Source organism: Salminus brasiliensis, chromosome 18, assembly GCF_030463535.1.
Source record: "Salminus brasiliensis chromosome 18, fSalBra1.hap2, whole genome shotgun sequence".
Classification (NCBI taxonomy): Eukaryota; Metazoa; Chordata; class Actinopteri; order Characiformes; family Bryconidae; genus Salminus; species Salminus brasiliensis.
Genome location: NC_132895.1, coordinates 24,248,488 through 24,269,817, shown reverse-complemented (window position 1 = coordinate 24,269,817; position 21,330 = coordinate 24,248,488). Strand labels below are relative to the sequence as shown.

The window sequence follows — 21,330 nt, the reverse complement described above, 5'->3', positions numbered from 1 at the left end:
ATCCCTTTTTGCTCTGCTTGCCAGGTTTTGACACTCTCTTTTTTTGACCTCTTCAGTTTGTTTAGTCCCATGTACTGGTTTCTGCTCTTAATGGTCTTGCATTGCATCTGGCTTATGTACTTCTCTTTAGGATCATCTCTTCGTTATTAAAACCATTTCACCTTTTTACATCCGTAAGCATCTGGTTTGCTTTACCAACGTGCCAGGAAGGCCTCTCTGCAGCAACACCAAGAACCACTTATGGTTCCCTAAAGAATCATTTTATGAATGCTTCATTATTAAGCATTTAATTGCTGCTTATAATACCCTATTAAAACTCAACAACTAGGGTGTAATGTGGACGTAACTTGACTAGAAAGCTAGCATACATTACTACTACAGGAGCTCAGTCTTTATTTCGAGCTATTTCAGGTTGTGTTACTGAGATATTGATCAGATAATCAAACACAAACACCAACAACTAGTGCTTGGAAATAAGCATTGTAATGAATTAGGTGTTTAATTAGAATTCATTCTTAAACACATTCAACATGGAGCCAGTGCTTAGAAGGGGTCATTCACCAGATTATGATGTACTGTATCAAAGAACTTGTCTAAGTCAGTTATTGGTTAATATAGTAATGATCAATCGGTTTCTAAAGCTGCTATTTTAAGGTAAAATTGCTACATATTGTTGCTTTAAGTTATTCAAGAATAGTGAATTCCATCGCTTCCAAGTTAGACACACCTGAAGAGCTGTCCCATAGGCATTCCTCCCTCATGCAGCATGGGGGTAATGATCTCAGCTGGGTAGAAAAAGATATGAGGAATGTCGATGGCCATATCGTCAGAGGCCTCAAGAATCTCCTGAAGCCTGAGGAACACACACACACACACACACACACACACACACACACATGGAGCCAGTGCTTAGAAGGGGTCATTCACCAGATTATGATGTACTGTATTAAAGAACTTGTCTAAGTCAAGCTAGTTATTGGTTAATATAGTAATGATCAATCAGTTAATTAGCAAGAAATTTACAAGGGCATCATGTCCGCCCATTCTGAAGTGTTACCAAACCTTTGAATTTGTGGTCCTTCACCAACTGTTTTTGTAAAGATGTGCCAATGTGGACTACATCTGCCTAAAGAATCTCCAGATAACGTCACTATTCTGCACCAATTAAAGCTGTAGCCAGGAGTCAAGAACTGTTTAGGAAGCCATTTGTTTAAGAGGGCCGAGCACCTGAACTGCAACGTGCCACATGTGACATGTATTTGGCATTGATTCGTCTTCATTGAGTCATGCTTCAGTTGCATGGCCTAGCCTACAGAAAGGAGCGATTAAAAGAGAAGACCCCCGCCCCCTCCCCCTACCACACCATGATTGGCTCTCATGATTCAGCTTTCTTGATTGAACATGTGCTAATTTCATTTTGCATTAGATGAGCCGTAAACCAGAGTTCAGGTGGTGCAACCAGACAATGAAGTGGCTATCTTATGAGCGTCTAGTTAGCCTAGTTAGTTTCAGGCCCCTGGCAGATGTGACACTCCTTTCACCAGCCAATGTTTCGCTCCTCTTTTGTCTTGCTTCCTTTCAGGTAAATTGGTATATAAATGCATATTCTGGTTTGGCAGACATTTCTCGTTAACACTAGAATTGCCAAGTACCAGCATTCAGTTGAGTTATGCTACTTCTCATATGTACTACTTAGCAGCTCTGTGCATGTGCAGACCTGCAATTTTTACTGTTTTATGATGTTTTGAATGATAATACCTTTATTTGCTTGTTTGCTTGTTCCAGAATACCAGTCATTTGACCGCTGTGACGTCTTACTAAATGCACCATATAACTACTTATATTTGCCCTATAATTTATGGACTGTAATGCTCAAAATCCCAGATTCCTCCTTTCATGACTTTTCCTATAATTGTACCTTAAAATATATTTTGGGACGGACATTTAAGTTTTAGTCAGCAATTTTTAGAAAAAATTAATAATGGCCTTATGGCCCAACTCAACAAGAAAGCCCCCCCCCTCCCAAACACACACTTAAATATCAAATAGGCCTGTTGAAGGCTTTGTTGTTTAAATAAAATACTCTTACATGAATTACTCATGCTTTATCCAGTATATTAGTTAGCTGACTTTATAAAATGATATATAAAATATGAATTTATTATAAAGAAAAACAAAGCAATGCTCCAAATACATGAATAGGTAAATGAACAATAACTACAATTAATGAATAGGTAAGTAAATACACAACAAAACAAATTCCATTCACCTGATAATGTAATAGTGAAACCACCGAAACAGCTTATGGCTGGATTCTGAAGCTGCTATTTTAAGGTAAAATTGCTACATATTGTTGCTTTAAGTTATTCAAGAATAGTGAATTCCATCGCTTCCAAGTTAGACACACCTGAAGAGCTGTCCCATGGGCATTCCTCCCTCATGCAGCATGGGGGTAATGATCTCAGCTGGGTAGAAAAAGATATGAGGAATGTCGATGGCCATATCGTCAGAGGCCTCAAGAATCTCCTGAAGCCTAAGGAACACACACACACACACACACACACACACACACACACACACACACACACACATTATTCTAATAGATATCATTTATACTAACATACCACCCCAACAGAAGACTGATTAAAGCTGTATTTTAATATTGCAGACTTCACCACATTGGGGGGAAAACCATACAGTTGCTTTGAACAGTTGGAGCATGGGGATGACTCATGCATTCAACCTCATCCCAGTTATTTCAGGTTGCATGCAGGGGCACAGAGCTGAAGGTGCTGATGTTCCACTGAGTAAACCAAAAGATCTGCTTACAGATGACGATACTGCTCCCTATAACAATTATTCCATTACACCATCATCTAAGGTTCCCCTTAAAAGGCCCATTCCCTACATTTGTCTTATGTTTTATTGCTCCTCCGGCTCTGGAGAGCCACTCATGTTCCCTTTTGGTTGATCCAGCTATAAATTATTACAACCATTTTTAAGCCAAAGACATTCTGTTTTCGTTACTCTGCCTTTAACATTGATATGTAAACGAGCTCTGCTTTGATTGCACCTCATTTAGAAACACTGCTTATAACTTCAGTGTGAGAGGGAGGGGCTAGACTGCAGGAGTATGCAGATATGTATGCAGTGACATCACAAAAAAAGGTGATTTAGAAACTGTTAGACTGTTTCTGCAAAGAACAGCTTCTGGATTAACCATAGAGAAAGAGAAGGACCATGATGGTGGCCACTCAAAACTCACCCAAACACACCAAAACAACACAAATAAAACAAAATGGCTATGCATCATGGACCACACTATGGGTCATACAGGCTCCCCAAATAAAAAAAAATGTCACCTTGCATGTTTGGGGTGGTAGGAACTTTAGGATCCTGCAGATGACGCTGCAAGAGGATGATCAAGCTATAAATGCAGTTCTCTACAGAGTGAACTTTAAAAAAATGGTTTTGAAGGACCTGAGTTGACTTCTCGAAGCAAGTCTTTCCTGGAAGCCAAGTCATTTTCACCCACAAGCCACAAAACCCGCTGGCGGCCCCTCAGTTCCATTAGTTTGATCTTTTAGCCACAATTCTGCCGGGAATTTCCTGTATACTGGGATTTTTGCCACTGCTGGTAGACCCGTATGACCATACGCTTCCATACACCTGCTGATTCAGCTACTTCCTTTACACTATGGTCTTTGGCACACTTGCATGCATTCACGCCAATCATTAGCACCTGCTTTGCGACCCATTGAATGAGACATTCTCTGCACTGTCCCACCTCTTCTCAATCTATGAATCCTGTCGCACACCCAGCGGGTATTTATAGCCTGATCATTCTCATGCACATATGCTTTTACCACATATGTACTGTACATTCTATAAATCAAACATATGAATGACCCATATATGATAGATTATGTCCAACATGCAATACAATACATATACCCAATTGTTGATGATATGTGCATACAGTATATGGCTATACATCAGATATCCTAACGGAGTTCCTTGTTCTTGTTCCTTGTCAAATGTGTATTTTTTTTTATAAATGTGCTCAAAATCATATAAGAAAAAACACTAACTTGTGGTCGATGATATGAAAATGACAGTATATTGCCATGTGATCAAAAGTAAACCCAGAATTTCTGGGAAAATCTGGGAAATTAAACTAGCCTCATACAGATCATACAGTGTTTCTAATATAGGTGTATATAGGTGTATACCTGTTTAGTCTGAATTAGTTTGGACAGCAGTGAATGTAGGTGTAGTTCAGAGGTCCTGCTCATGGTAAGAGGTGCAAATGCTTGTGGTAGAGGGTGGGAGTTGTCCCTGCTGCTGTCGCAAAAAGCTGTAAAAGAGACAGCCACAGTGTAGAAGACAGTGGCCCAGACTTATCAATGCATGAAATGTCTCTCAACTCGAACTATTCACAGTTGCCCTCTGCTAAACTGAGGCTGTGATGTACTTCAGGCTTCTCCACATGTCACATGCACATCTGCTCCAGTTTGGTTTCCATCTTAACTCTGTATTCCTCCATGGCCCCCTTAATCTTTATTTTAGCCTCTTTACCTAGTTTATTTTAAACAACATCTAGAGTAATCCAGAAGTTCACGGAGAACTCAGTAACCAAGCCTGTGTTCTTCTAACTGAAGAAGGCTAAAATGTTCTTAACTCTGAATGGAAGTCAGTGGAAAAGAAGAGTTTATTTCAAGCGATTTAGAGAATTTCTATTGGTCTGTTCATCCGGAGTTATTTACACAGGTGTACAGAGCAGCTACAGGGTTCAATGATGAAGAAAATTTAAAACGGACATAAATGGAGATACATGTTTTTCATTGGACGATATTCTGCGATATTCTGACTACTGACCACTGACTTCATGGCTTTGTGTTTGTTATATTAGCAGTGTTAAACAGGACAGACATCCTCAGTGCTGAGATCAATGCAGTAATTATCGCTGGACTGTCAGTAGAAATATGACCATAATGGCTTATATTTTGTAGGCGGAATTCATTTCTATAATTTAAATTAAAACATATATTTGAAAAATCATCAACTTTGTGTTCATATTGACTACATTTTGTCTATATATGGAGGTATGTACAACTGGTCTGCCATAAATTATACTAATATGCAATTGAGCGGATAGTTAATTTGTTGATGTGATCTTTTGGATAAAGGTGAAGAAAGGCAGGTGAGTGCTGAGGCTGGTTTGTAATCGGAAATGTGGCCTTTAATTAAAATTCCTCGGCTAAAGTGGCTCCTAGAATAATCACCGCGCCCAGTGGTGATAGTTAATCCAGAACGTGCTGTCACTCTCCAGATCAAAGGTGTCGCCTAACGAAAAAATGAGAAAATTATGCAAGATCACTGGACTCGCCTATGCATTTTCCCAAATGTGTCCAGCAATAATTCAGGGAAATAATTAACCATTAGCCAGAGATGCTTCCGAAATGTTAAACAATATTTGGCTGGACGAACTAACGAGGACGTAAGTGAGATGGATTTCGACCAGACGCCGGATTGAATTCTGCTAACAGATGCTTTTGTTCGTTGTCTTCGTGGCAGTTTTTATGAAGCAAATCGTACATGGCCGGAAACAATGCCTCCCATGATTTATTTGGCGTTAAAAGGCATCTGTGAAATATTTGAGGCGTCAGGGAAATATTTCAAAGAGGACACTCCATTTCTCGACACCTCAAAGGGCAAGACAGCAATTAATAAGGGCTTTTCCGTGGCTCAGAAGTGGTCTTTGTCTGCCCCTGGGAAAGCAAAGAGGCGTAAAGAGGCAGGGAGGTTGGGTGAGCATCGGGGTGACTGTCACACCTGCCCTTGACCAAAACGCAGCCTGGGTCTTGTGAAATGGGTCGCCCAAAAGTTTTGTCAGGTATAAAAGTATGGGTCTGGCCTGGATAGGGGTTTCTAAAAAACGATTCCAGGACAGCTAAATGGGTCCACTCTAGAGAGTACGGCTACAGCATGATGAACAAGGCAATGTCATGAACTGTCATATATACAGAGCCTGGAGACCACAGCAACAGGTTGGGCTTTTATGGCTCCAGGAAATGGGACTTTATCCACTGTTACTGTTTATTGTGATGCTTCTTCTCATTAGTCAACATGAGTTTACATATTTATGGGCAAAATAAAAATTCATGTAGAATCTTTAACAGAAGATATTCCATAATTCAGGAAGTTTCTTTTCTTTTCTCCTTTAATAACATGACCTCTCACTGCTGTTTTTGCAGATATTCTGATCTGTGAAAAACACAGTCAAACAAAACTGAAAATTCTGTTTGATTTGGTCAAAAACTACCATCTTTTCATCAAGCAAGCATGGGCAGGCGAGTTTCCAAAGATGTTTACTCCAAATGTAGGTATAGTGTTTTTAGCCTGGCCTTAAGCTTAATCTGTCACCTGTTTTGGGATAAACCTAAAATCTCATTATTTTAAAAGACTCTCATTATCTTAGGATGTTACCTTAGAATTTTTGGAGACACTAATTATTTTGAGATACAGCGCCTTGCAAAAGTATTCTTTAGGTCAACATTGGATCATTCAGAGATCCTCACTGAACTTCTGGAGTGAGTTTGCTGCACTGAAAGTAAAGGGGCCGAATAATATTGCACGCCCCACTTTTCAGTTTTTTATTTCTAAAAAAGGTTTTAAATATCCAATAAATTCCGTTTCACTTCACGATTGTGTCCCACTTGTTGTTGATTCTTCACAAAAAATTACAATTTCATATCTTTATGTTTGAAGCCTGAAATGTGGCAAAAGGTTGAAAAGTTCATACTTTTGCAAGGCACTGTACTTCCTAAAATTCTTCAGGAAAATAAATCCTTTTGTAATACCATCTCATTATCTTGAGATCTATTTATTGTAAAATGCCAGTTGATTAGTTTAAGATACTACATCATTATTTAGAGATAATATAATTATTTTGAGATACTAGCTCATTATTAGGAGAAGCTACATGAACTAAATCTACATGTTTGCAAATCAGATGCGTTTACGTTTTGTCGGATTTGAACAGATCTCTGTCTGGATGCTCGGCTTTACAAGCGTCTTATACGACCACAACACATGCGCGATGCACGACCACCACAGACAACGTTCATGTCAAATCCAGAGCGACCTCCATCTCTTCTGCTTCCATGCATGAAAGCATGCTCGTTAGCACCTACGCCGTTACCACAGCAACCCATGCAGATCGGTTTGTGATGTTCAGACAAGCAAATCCGACCTGATCACTTACAAATAACAAGTGTGGACAGTCTCACCAGATCTGAGTTGAGAAACAAGTCTGATTGCCAGCAGTCTGAACATAGGCTTGGTGTTTGCCCTGCTTCCAGTGCACATGATTAAGCTACTTGGAGAATAACCAAACTTCTTGAGTTAAAAGGAAGTGTGTTACATACACATACATGCAGGGCAGGGGTCCTTCAGAACCAGGGTTTGGAACCACTGATTGGTAATATAGATTATTTTTTGCTGTGGCCACAAAAACTTCCTGTTTACATGACGATTATTACTTTTTAAGTTAACAAATATAGGCTATTCTACTATCTGATATAATGATGGGTTAAAGGAGACCAACCGATCCTCCATCCTTGAAAGCATCGCTGATGATATGCTAGATGAGATCGGATAACTTTTGACCTTCCTCAGCATTTTGGTGGAAGTTATAAGCAGAATCATGCCCACTTGTCCAAGACACTTTCAGCGCAGCCGTTTTGCAGTGTTACATTTCAGATGCTAATCTAATCGTAACCAATTCCTTTTCTTGCAAACACCCACTCAAGCCCTGGAGCACTTTGCTCACACTTGATGACCTTGTTCCCAGAACGGGCCCTCTTTTCCCCCGGCTCAGTCTTTAATACATTTGAACTGATCCCAGTGCGCTCTGCCCCCATAAACCTAATGCATTTTTAAAGCTAGCAGGACTGCGTCAACAGGCGCTGGGTGAGCAGGGGGAGCTGTTCTGAATTCAGACGAGGGCTCGTATCGTTTGCAGCGCTGGGGCCGAAGCTCCAGCCTTATGTCGTGACGCATCGCTCAGACCACTCATCCATTTAGCCCTCTCATGAAAACGCACCTTGAGCACGAACAGCCGTGGCCAAGCGGTGGAACAAAGTTTCTAGCGAGGGAAGGAATGACTAGAAGAAAAGCATAAAAAGGGAGGGTGGAGGGAGGGGTGTTGTCAAGCATTCTGAAGCTCACAGACCTAAAAAGACCTAAAAGAATTACCCCTGAACCTCACTGAACACTCTCTCTCTCTCATCTTAACACTAAGGGCTCTTTCACACCCATTTCATAGTAAACTGTCATGTTTATAGCTACCTACCTATCTAGACATCTGTAGCTATAGCTGTTCAATGCACTGTGAGGCTTCTTCAGTGAGGCTCTGGCACTAATGAAATGAGAGTAAATATGACTTTAATTATTGAAATATGTTGAGGACACAGCTCTAGTTGGTCGATTTTGTAGTGATCAGGTGAAAGACAGCAAAATAGATAAAAACAAAGGGATTGACATGCCAGCACTTGTTCTTAATGATCATCCTGTAGAAACTGTAGTGTTTCAAACACCTGGGAAGCTTTTTTGGGTGATAAGCTCAGCTTCACAACATTTTCAAGCGAGCTAATCCGATTATTTTTTAGCAGCAGACTTAAAGGCTTTGCAGTAAGTAAAACCATATATTTTAAAAGGCCTACATTAGTTGGAGGGAAAGTGTTTGTGTTTTCATATTATATCTTGCTTTGGGACTGTAACTGCTAGAGAAAGAGCAAAATTGCCTGAGATTGTACAGGCAGACAGCAGATACAGATAGATGAGCTGTAAATAACAATACTCTCCAACCTATCCTTTTGTATTTTGCTCTAGCTGTTACTGAATTCCCACTGCCACCGTCCCTCTGAATCATTATTAATTACTCAATCAATGTTATCTTATATCTTGATATATGTTTGAAAGATGTGCGCAACCTGTGACAAAAGGGACACCAAAGACATTTTCCAATACTTTTTGGACCATAAAGTTGCATTCTATTCTGTTTAAGGACTTCTCTTTGAAACAGGAAAGGACCTTTCCCAAACTGTTGCCACCAAATTGAAAGCTTATATGTGTGTAAAATGTCTGTCAACTGTAGCATTCACTTCATTTACAAGCCAAACTCTAAACAGCCACAATCCATAATTCCTGCTCTACCACACTTTACTATTAGCACTATGCAGGCCGGTAGGTATTGTTCTCCTGGCATCCACCAACCCCAAAGTGTCCACATAATTTGGGCCATAAAGTGTACTATGTTTGGTGTGGACAAATGGAATATTTTCTTCTGATTATTACCATTATTTTGACAGGTGTGGATATTCCAAGGATTATTTTTATAATCTGATCATGTTGTTAATGGATACATAATACGTTCATCAAGAATACACTGTACATGAGGAACATACCTGGATCTGAACCTTTGATATGCTGGTGAAAGTTAAAATGAAAAACCTGTGTAAAAAGATCCCACTACTTTTCTGACCAAGAAAACAACACCACAAACAACTAAAAAAGATACACAGCATCTCAAAACACCAAAGAACTGTTGCAGACTAGGGGCTCTAGGTATGAAAACAGTCTAAGAGACAGTCAGAAATCTAGGCCCCTATTATTTGGATCGGGGGTGTTCGAGGAGTGAACACTACAGTGTGCAGAGTAGAACCACTGATGTACTTCAACAGTTACATTTAAAAGACTTAAAAAAACGAAAAACGAAACGTGAAAGACGAATTCACGCAGTAAAGAAACAGAAAGAATAATTCATCAGTCAGTATAGAGTAGTTTCATCAGCTAACATCATATTAGTATATTTAATAAAAACATCAAAATTTAACTTAACCTTGAAAACTTTTATTTTTTTTAATGACTGGGAGCAGTAAACCTGTAAAAGTCTGGTTCACACCATTCTTCAACTCATCAGCTCGAGAGTTGCTGCTCAGTCATAATTTACTGCTGGGCCAGCCGAAGCAATTCCACGTTCAAGGACTGGGTGTTTCAAACTGCAGCTTTTCATAAGCTCTGAGAATTCTGTCTAACCTACAGGGTCGGTTTTACTCATATTTCTTTTCTAGTGATGGCAGGAGTGCCAAACTCGCCTTTACTAAAAAGGATGGGAGTCAGTCATTCAGCCAAAAGGCTCAGTGGTGTATTACTAATGGTCAGATCAAAGTGGGGAATTCAGAGCAAAATACTGGCAACCACTGAGAATAATGATGTGTACTACTTCCACTTTTCAAAATGTCAAAAAAGACATTTACTTTCATTTACTTTTCTTGGGTGAGACAACATTTACTGTGTGACTCAAATATATATTTTTACAGGGTGGCCAAGATGGTACAAAGCAATTACAGCATGGGCAGTGACACGATACTCATTCCTCCTGATCCATCGTATTATGCTAAATGTTAATGTTAAGAATAATGAAGGCCCTGTTAAACCAGTAACATGTCCGTATATGGATATTTGATATGCAAAACATTCTTACATTCTTGGAAACAAAGAATGTAGTTCAATAGTATTATACAAGTATAATTAATATATAAATTCTGTACAGTATAATTATTGTAATACCATATTTGAATTTCTATATTTATTCATTTATTTATTTATTTATTTATGTCAGACCTTCATATTAAACCTTCAAACCTATTCAAACCTATATCAAAGCATTGCAATGTCATTTACTTTGCTTCATTATTTACTGCATTAGTTTTAGACAACAGTGGAAACCTATAGGTACGGTATCATTAAATGCACTTCATTGCCATAAACCTATGAAGCCAAGCCATAAAGCACTGTATTTATAATAAGAAGAACAATGGAATATACTTTTTTACACATATACACAGTATATGTAAGATGGTAACAGATATTATATGTCTTGCCAAGCCTTGGAGGATCACAAAGAGGTAAAAAAAATAACAAATCACACTTGCTATGACTTGTCTCCTTCATTGAGCAGATGCCACTCTCATTGTTTAATTCTGAAAATAACAAAAGAAAAATATTCAAATATGTAATAGTAAGACGTCCACCTCCTTTGTATTTTGTCTCTTGAATAAATGGGTGTCTATGTTCTAATTAATTCTGAAATTTCATCAGAATGATGGCCTTCCTGTTTTTTTCCCACCAGAATTGTTTTGGGTCAGTCAATCAACAGTCTTTTCTAATTGGACTATAATGAACTTTTATATTTGGTACAAGAAAAGTAAGGTGTGTTTTTGTTTAACACTATTTGGGGTTGGAGAGAGAATAAGACTTGGTAATAAGAGAGAAAAGGGTGAAGTAAGACCTTTTGGTGTGGGGTAAAAGGCTGAAAGCTGAGTGTAATGTCACTGATTGGTGCTTGAGATTGTAATGCTAACCATACACTAGAAGCCTTTAAAAAAAACCCACAGAAGTCTGACACTCTCTCACATATAAAGACATTTTGTGTAATTATTTGTCATTATTTGTCATTGTCACAGATGCAAAGACTCACAGAGAATCTTGCAGGGTCACTATTTGCAAGACTGCAGATCATTCATGGTGGAAATTCATAAGAGGCAGCCTTTGCCACAGCTTGTGTGTGCAGTAGTTGGTTTGGAAAAAAAATATATAAAGGCAGCAGAATGTGGGCTCGACCCTGCCTTAATTAAACAGGGACAGCAAGGTGCTTCCTGTTTGGTACTGGTGAGAGCTCAGCTATTAGTTATTCACAAGGTCCATGTCACAATCTGCGTGAGCCAAACTAAAAACTTGTGACAATTTTAAACACAGTTGATTTTATTGGAAAGCCAAGATGGGAAAAAGACTCTAGCAAGACTCCCCTGATTTTATTCTGACATTATAAATTGGCCATTTGGTCTAAGCCCCTATCGTACACCCTGCGCAAAGCATTGCGATGCTCACTGCTATCTTACAGCCTGCCAACAGTCTATTTTCATGCCTTCTGCCTGCATCATTTAAATAGCAACAGTGCTTGGGAATATATCTATGCCGATGGGCGCGGTGGTCTTGATGAGGTGTGTTCAGGTACATTTCTGGCATATTGCCATCTTGTCAACAGAAAACAAAGACTCACCACTGACTGAAAACTGCCTAGGCCACAACATTCATTGCTATCTTGGCCGTGAATTGTCTACGCAGCAGAGCACAAACCCATAGCTGTAAGCAGGCAGAGTGTACCGTCAGCCACCAGCAGGGGGCCTGGCCAGCACAGTAGGAAAGCTGGTGGAGCTGGAGCAAAGAACTCCAAGCCCCAGAATCCTAAGCGGTAATCAACGCTGACCAGACCCACCTGTGTGGCACGTTATAAATACACCCAGCCAAACACGCTTCCCCGTCGCACCTTTGTAGAGGGGTGAACGGCAACAGTGGTTCTAAGTTGTGAACAGTCAGAGGGAGAGAGAGAAAAAAAAATGTATGAAAAAAAATATATATATATATATATGCAAGAGCTGAAAAAGTTCAAATAGTAAAGAAAAGCAAGAGCTAAAAAGAAAGTGTTTAAATTGTGAAAAGCAAGGAAAAGCCGAAGTTAAAAAGGAGAGTTTAAATGGTGAACAGTAAAGAAAAGCTGAAGTTAAAAAGGAGAGTTTAAATGGTGAACAGTAAAGAAAAGCTGAAGTTAAAAAGGAGAGTTTAAATGGTGAACAGTAAAGAAAAGCTGAAGTTAAAAAGGGAGAGTTTAAGTGGTGAACAGCTGAAAAAGTTTGTTGTAATCAGTGGTGAAAAAGAAAACTAGAAAGAAAATGGTTTGGGTTGAAAGGTTTAGATTGACCTTTGTTTGAGTACACACCACTCCTTTGTGTTTTCCTGCCCTTTTTTCTATGTTGCTTTAAAACAGTTTTTATTCTGCCTCCTCTCACAGCTGTGGTGGTGCAGTGAAAACGCACTGGACTCCCATCACCAGGGTTGATAGTTTGAGCCCCACCACAGCCACAGTCTCACCAAGCACCAATCTTGCATTGACTTAAGACATTCACCATCTGTTACATGCACCATAAAATACCCCCCAAAAGGGGTAGTCTCATTAAATAAATTAATAAATAAATTAACTGCACTTGAGTCCAAACCCCACACCACACCATAACAATAGTGTGTGCCAATTGGCAGCTATGCAAGCGTTTGCATCAACAATAAACAGAATACTAAATAAAATAACATTATTCTAGGGGCGAGGTGCTCCACAAGCTCAAGACTTAGCAAACCTTCCCAGATCGCCCGTAGGCGATGCACCACTAAAATTGCAAAAAAGGGAATGGCAAGTGACACGCTTATTGGTTTATTGCACATCATGCCCATTAATAATTAAGAGACTTAGTACATGCCTTTTACGTGTTTGGAGACGTACGAGGCGCAGTCCTGACACTCCCTAAATCAAGCTGCTTAGTACATGCCTTACATGACTTAGTACATGCCTTTTACGTGTTTGGAGACGTACAAGGCGCAGTCCTGACACTCCCTAAATCAAGCTGCATGGTGCACGGTTGACGGATCACCTAAATATTGCCAAATTAGGGCCCTAAAACCTCCCTTATGGAGAAGCAGGGCTCCTAAAAATACAAAAAATGAAAGTATAATGAATGGTTGGAACCAATGTATCATACTCCAAGCACAGCAGTATTACTGTAACTGACCACTGATGAAGGACTAGAGTATGGTCAAAATTGTGATCTACAAATGGCACTGTACACCAGTAAGTTGCATGTAAATCGTACACATTTCTAATTAAGTGGCCAGCGAGAATATAAAAAATAAGATGGATTCACTCATCTCGTGAAAATGACGACTGTGATCTCTTAGTCATATTTCATATGGTCCTTCTACTACCGCTATCCACTATCCAGCACCTTCAACCTTACGAATCCTCTCAAATGTATAGTTGCATTCCTTGTAACTATGCCAACCAAAGGCAGATTTGGAGAGAAGCCAGAAAGTGGCTAAGCCAGATGCTGCATAACTGCCACTAGACCAGGCGAGGTGAACTTTCCATTAATTTAAACTCCCAAACTTTAGTTAATTTACTAAAATTTAATTTCGTCTCCCACAATTTCGATCTTAAAATACATGTTAAAAATAGTACAAATGTCTCTTTTATATGATGTGGACTTTTGTGCATATTTATTTTGTGTGCATATTGTAGTGCACTATGGTGGAGCCAGGGCCAGATTCCGCTCATGGAAGTAGCAGCATGGTGCCCCATACTGGTAACCACTGCAAACGTAATACTCTACACAATCTATCTACACACCACTTATTCATTATTAATCTCCTTAGACCAGATTTAAACTACAGTTAGCTCCTCAGTTAAGATCTTGTCATGTTCTAATGGATATGCTAATGAGAGAGCGAAACATACTGCTACAAACCTGCCAAAACAATCATTTCTTTTTCAGTCAACCAATTGTAAAAGTGAATATTGTGGGGTGTGACATGATTTTAAAGCAAACCAAATAATTCAACACATCATCTGATTGCAGATCATTTAAAACATGGTCCAGTTGTTATGCTTTGTTTTTGAGCAACTTTGTGGTTCCCCTGGATCTTGTCGTCTTTTTCTTGTGATCACAAGAAAAACAACATTTATCTTGAGAAAACAACACTTATTGTTTCAACAATTAATATATCTAGAGAGCACAAGAAAAACAAGTTATTTTGAGAACACTTGTTGTCCCAAAAAAAAACCAGCGTATTTGGAGAGTACAAGAAAAACAATTGTTGACCCAACAAAACAACATATCTAGAGATCAGAAGAAAGACTAGTTATCTTGAGAACATTTGTTGACTTAACAAATCAACATATCTAGGGATCACAAGAAAAACAAATTGTAATTACAAGATAAAGGTATAGGCAAATATATAGGATGCACTTTGCTAGTGTGGACCACACCCTGAGGTGGAACAGGAGGGCGTACTCAGAAGTGTTTTGGCCCTGTGAGGTGTGGGTATATTAAGGGAATGAAGACCTGGAGAATGATGGTGTTTGGTGTTTTCAGTTTAACAGTTTACTCTGCATAGTTGTGTCGGAAATAATTATTGCCTATAACCAGATCATCAGTCTTCACTTACGTAAGAGCACATGACCACTGAAAAATGTATCTGAAAGACATGGTTGTACATGTAATGTACATAACCTCAGTCCCACCAACTTGAAATGCCTTCCTGTGTTCCTCCTCGCATCAGTTGATGCAGATTATGCTGGTGAACACCTTTGCAATGTTGACCTTTAGAAAAACTACACCAAACACGGAAAAGCTTCTACACTATGCTCTCAACTGTGAAACACACTTGGACACCGTTCATTTACATTTGTAGTAGGGCAGTGATAAAGAAGGGCCTGGGAATGTGCAGAACTATAGCACCATCTCTGATTAGTGGACTGTCCATGTTTGCTGTGTTTACTCTTTGCTCTATTCAGACTTTAGTCAACTAGCTTGCCTGATCTAAGCTAGTTACTGCCTGACAAGGCAAATGCTTTTCAAGCAAAAGTGTACTCTAACCAACTAAATAATAAAAAGCTTTAAACTAACGGGGTAAAATGCAACACTGACTTTTGATGTACATTTTTATGGACAAAAGTATTAGGACACCTGCTAATTCATTGTTTCTTCTGAACCTAAGGGTATTAAAAACTGTCTGTACTGTCCAGGGAAGGCTTTTAATAAGAATCTGGAGGAGCACTGCTCTGAGCGACAACGCCACAGCTCATCCCATTAGTACCAGATGGAACATGGCTCAATGAGGGGCTTTATACTACTCTAGTCCATGTCTTAGACATAGTGCCCATAGGTTCTATTGGAAGTTATTCTCTACAGGAAGTACACAAGGGGTGTGTGTGTGTGTGTGTGTGTGTGTGTGTGTGTGTGTGTGTGTGTGTGTGTGTGTGTGCGTGCATATGCACCTCTGTTTCAGCAATGGGTACATCTTAAAGTAGCTGAATGCATTCATTAGAAGTGGTGTCCACAAACATTTGGACATATATTGTAGTTAAACAGTTTCAAGTCAAACAAGTTTCAATCATCTTGTATTCGCAACCTCATCTGTGTTTTTGGACAATTATTGGGCAGATATTTCTCAAGACTCTCTGAAGTGTTATTTCAAGACCCTCTGAAGTGTTATTTCTGAAGTGTTGTGAGCAGAAGTCTTAGAGTTCTGAGTGATTTTGAATTTTTTTTTTTTTATGGAAATAACTCTCAGTGAGCGCTAGCCAGACTAAAGTACAGCCTCCATATGGTATGTTTTATTATTTTCTTTCTTATTAATGCACTCATTGCACTGATATTTCTACCTGATCTGCCTCTGCTGCTGCTACTACAGTTTCACACTCCTGTCACTGTGGCTCCTAGTAATATTTGATCTATAGTCTCACTATATGTCTCCATTAGTGTAATAACACATAGGCGGCTCTTGAACATGCTTTTTCTATCTCTTAATATGTTTTAGTGCAATATCCACATTATCCACCATGGTTGCCCCTCCCCCCATGTTTGTTGTTAATAGCCCATCTGTAACTTAAGTTGTATTTATTCCAATAATGTATTCCCGTGTGCAATATATACAGTACTGTGGGACTTATCTTACAGCTAAGCCTTCACAGAGAAACTTTTTGCTTATGGGCTCCCCCTACAGTTTGGGAGTGTTAGTCCCTTTTACACCACTGCAGTAAATACAAATCCCTCTGAGCTCCCCCTCATGGAGAGCTGTACACATACATTTATTGACAAGCTCAGAGATACAGAATCGGCACGTGATGTAAAAGGACCAACGACAGTAGGTACATGCATTCGACATAGTTTCAGTTATGCCGAAATGAAAGAAGTGTCAGTCTATAGTTTCCGGGTGCAAGAAAACAGCAGCACATTACCTAGGCCTACAAAGAGTGCAGACACACAACAGGACCGTACGTACACAGGGCAGTAAACACCCAAGAAGACATGTGACTCTAACTAGACAGGATAACAATATGTAGTATGCGGATGGGAGTCACACTGGGCCTCAGAGGTTTCGGAGTGGGGAAATGAAGTGTAAAGCTAGACTTTTATTTGTTTTATAGACTCTGAATCACACTCTGTCTGTATTAGCACAGCACTAAGTTGGAGATGATAAGCTGCCACACTCGATCACATGGCAAATTAGTTCAAAGTGCTTCATAAAGGGTCCAGTGTAATATTGGAACTCACCCAATTCTCATGAAATTTTAACACCACCTCAGTAGATATTTTGGGCTACAGCTACTATATTCATGGTATTAGAAATCTGTTTAAAGTTGAAATGAAGCTCTTCAGGGTCTTGTTGGCTGTAGCTATCTCAGAGTGTGGAGCAGTAGCTCTGTGACCTGCCCCAGTGTTCAGAGACGTATGGCATGCATGCTCTTATATCAAGACTGGTGTTTCAATATATGTTACCTATAAAGTGATTTTTAAAAATTATCACATACATACATCCTCTGCACATAAAATCATGACCTATGATATACCTATAATAAAATGTATGTAGTTTGTATCAGGACATAATAATAATAATAATAATAATAATAATAATAATAAACAAATTGACAAAAATTGACAAATTAAGTGCACCCTCTCTACAACCATAGGAATTAAGAGGGTAGGTAGCAGCCAGGTGCTGCTAATCAAATTCCTTTTGATTAACTGACCATTAGCTACTGTGGCCACCTCTATAAAAGCAGTTGTTTTGGCGGTTTGCTGGTCTGGATCATTTTAGGTGTGTCTTAGCACAATGCCAAGGATGTAACATGTCAGCAATGATTTTATAAAGGTAGTTCAATCTGGGAAGGGTTATAAGGCCATTTCCAAACAATTAAAAGTCCATCATTCTACAGTGAGAATCATTCCCAGAAGTGGACATCCCAGCAAATTCCAGGTGTGCAATCCTTGGAGAAATTGCAAAAACCCAAGAGCTTCATTTCAGACTCTGCAGGCCTCAGTTAGTATGTTAAATGTTAAAGTTCATGACAGTACAATCAGAAAAAGACTAAACAAGTATGGCTTGTGTTTACAGAGAATGGACTTCATATGTCATAAGAGTGGTGTCCCACGGGCCATTAATGCCAGAGGGAAATGTAACTCCAGCAATCTGTGGATCACTGTGCACCACTGTGGATCAGTTGTCATCTGATTAGGTAGGAGTTTGTAATATTCTGATATGACTGTATATATGTTTTATGTATTATATGTAATATGCATACATGAACATGCATATTTTTTGTGTGCCATGCCAATGTCAATATATGATCCTGATGGGTTTCATATATAGTTTGCACAAGTTTTTACTTCATCTAAGGTAAAGGTGCACGTATTTGTCACATATGTTTAATATACGGAAATCTCATATGTACATATTACTTTTGCGTATGAGTTGAGTCTTTGTAGAAACAGTTATATTTTTCTACCTCAAAAGAAATATAAAAAAAAAGAGCTATTAATTGCTTTTGGAATGGACTGTTGTGTGCAAGAAGGAAGTAGGGAAGGAGGCAACTTTAACACATCCATTTAACCTATCAATGGCAGTGACACACTTACGTGAACTACAGACTTAGGAAAATACACACAGCCACCTCAGAACCTGGGGCACAATTAAGCATAGGTGCCTTGCTCAAAAGAGAAGGCGCTGTGCCTTCATTCCTCCTTCACCCCTCTAGCCACTCCAGGAGACTGAACCGGTCACCTACAGGTCCCAAGCCCATTTCTCTAGCCACAGCGGCTCCATGAGGTTCAACAGATTCGACATGGTGTACTGCAGGTTTAAAGGTCTGATAAATATGCCATAATATAAAAGTTCAGGATGGTGTCACACCTTTCACACTGTAAATGGTATGACCCTAAAAAAGTGACCTGTCCTGACCTGCCGGGTTATTAGCATAGTGCTAAGCTAACCAGTGTGTTCTTGCTTTTTTTGAGACGCAAAATTTGAGACGCTTTTGTCAGCTTCATGATGGTCTGCTTGTAGCACTTCTTTGTTGTTGATGTTAAAAGACTACAGTAGTGGACTCCAAAGCTATATTTAGATTTGAGTGTAGAGCTAAAGTCGCGGCCGAAGATGCATCTTCGCAGCCAATGGTCCAGTTCCTCTGAAAGGTACTAGGCATAAAAAGAGCTGGTAATGCTAATGTAATGGTTCAACCAGTATAAATGTAAATTTCCTTGAGTTAAGGTGGATACTCTGCACTTTGACCTCTAGCTTTCCTTCTTTTTGAACTCAAAGTACAGGAAAAAAAAAAAAGTGCTACTATCCACGTACTCACTCACTTTGTGCACATCATGGTTACATTTCAGGGCACGTTTGAACAGTTCCGGACGTGAGCGCTTGTCCTTAGTTCAATCAAACAACTGAATGATGACTTTTTAATGACATATTTTCCAGCTAATCCTTTAAATACTCCTGAGAATAGTGCTCGGAGGGTCAATACATCAATGTGAGGAAGCAGTTGCAAGCTGATATAGTAGGACTATTGAACAAAGGGAGTGCACTCCCCGCTACTGGTTCAATAGCATGCTGTGCATGCTTGTACCGGAAAGCAGGCATGTTTGCCTTAGGAATCCCTACTGATACAACACATGGTAAACAGATCGTTTATCACATTAGTTGTCCTAATTAGGTCATTTTTTTGGGGTGAGCTCCGCACTGTCAGCGCTTTGCTCTTATTCCCGCTTTCGGCAGCATAGAAATATAAATAAGAAGAATGTGCAAACTTAATCTGACGCAATGCAGCAAAAGAACAACTCCTGATCTTTTGCTTTTTGTTCTGTTTCCCTGAGATATCTTTGAAAGACAGGGAATAGTGAGCAAGAGAAGTGTGTGTAATGTGCTGCATGTGCTGACTTTGATTAATAACACAGAGACACATGTGTCTGTGTCTGACCAGTGCAGTGTAGTGCTGGGACGTATTGATGGATGTTGGTTCCTACGCTGTGCTGCTTACAGCACACTATTCAAATACATTAAAAAAAAAAAAAAAGCCACCACCGGTTGGTAAAAGCTCCTCAGCACGCTCCAACAGCTTCATTAGTTTGTAAGAGACTCTCTCCACACATACCCACAGTACATCATCCTCTACAGCTACGTGGTGACACGTTCTTATCGGTTATAAGTGTAAGTCTGTCTAGTAAGTATAACTAAACTAATTTATGAACACCATTAGAATGCTGTCCTGAGGGAAAGGAAGGAAGGAATGACAAACTGCTCTGAAGACAAATGCATGCGCTAGATTGGCTAAAAACACATACAATTAGCCCTCGTACGTGTTAAGAACACAAATCCAGTCAATAGAAACTGAATTGATCCATTTTTACATGAACTCAGAGCGCTGGTGTTGAAAGAACACAATTAAGCCGTAAATCAATGAAAGTCAGTCGTGTTAATTAAAGGAGAAAGACTCGGTGTTTTGAGCCTCGACTCCTGGATTCCTAGGCTTGGTGTTGCAAGACGCATGGTCAAATAAATGAAGTCTGTTGTACATAAAGTAGCATATCATACCACACAGCCCTATTTTTGGAGTTAGGAGGAATAACTGGGTGTAATTCTGTACATTCAAATGGGATCTTTGAGTTCTATTAGTGTGTCAGAATGTAGTTTAGGGTGTTGTCATGAATGCGTCCACATAAGTGTCGTAGTGTTTAGCACTGGTTCTAGCTTTCCCAGGGCCCTAAATAAAGAGTCTTTATACCTTTACTCACGTGTGCGCGTGTGCTCGTGTGTGTGTGCGTTTTCACTGCACGGCCAATCAGAGGCCAAATTCCATCTTTATCTAAGACTGATGGTGAATATATATATATATATATATATATATATATATATATATATATATATGCAATTTTTGTAGAAATTCTAATGTCAAGTACTGATTATATCAGATCTACTTTTCTGACATAGACAAACATAGACATGTTGCCATAGGGATGCCATTTCCTTAATGCCATTTTGGCTAGTCATAGTATTTGATTTACATGGATATCTTCAGATATCTACTAGATATCAACTGTAATTATGGCCAGGAACAAATCTAGTTTTGCATTAGAGATTCATTTTAATTTGTAGTGGTGAAAATGAATTTACAGATACAGACATGGACAATTTCTACCAAAATAATTGTAGGTATTTAATTGCACTTTTTACTAGTAAAAGTGTAAGGAGGATGAGATCCAATGTGAATCAGTGGTAACATATATGACTAACCAAAATTGCATTAAGCATATGTTGTCCTGACAATATAACTAGTCGTTGTTGTTTAGTTTAGTTGACTTGAGTTCAGCAAAACTCATT

General features: G+C 39.2%; 1 long non-coding RNA gene across 1 annotated transcript in view; it reads right to left on the bottom strand.

Annotated features, from left to right (window-relative positions):
- Positions 1–501: 501 nt before the first annotated feature.
- LOC140539839 (uncharacterized) overlaps positions 502–21,330 on the bottom strand; it is a 34,702-nt gene continuing 13,873 nt past the window's right edge. Inside the window, exons 2-3 of the long non-coding RNA XR_011977847.1 lie at positions 2,408–2,533; positions 502–853 (exon numbers count right to left, since the gene is read on the bottom strand). This is a non-coding gene — a long non-coding RNA (uncharacterized lncRNA). The remainder of the gene's footprint in view (positions 854–2,407; positions 2,534–21,330) is intronic.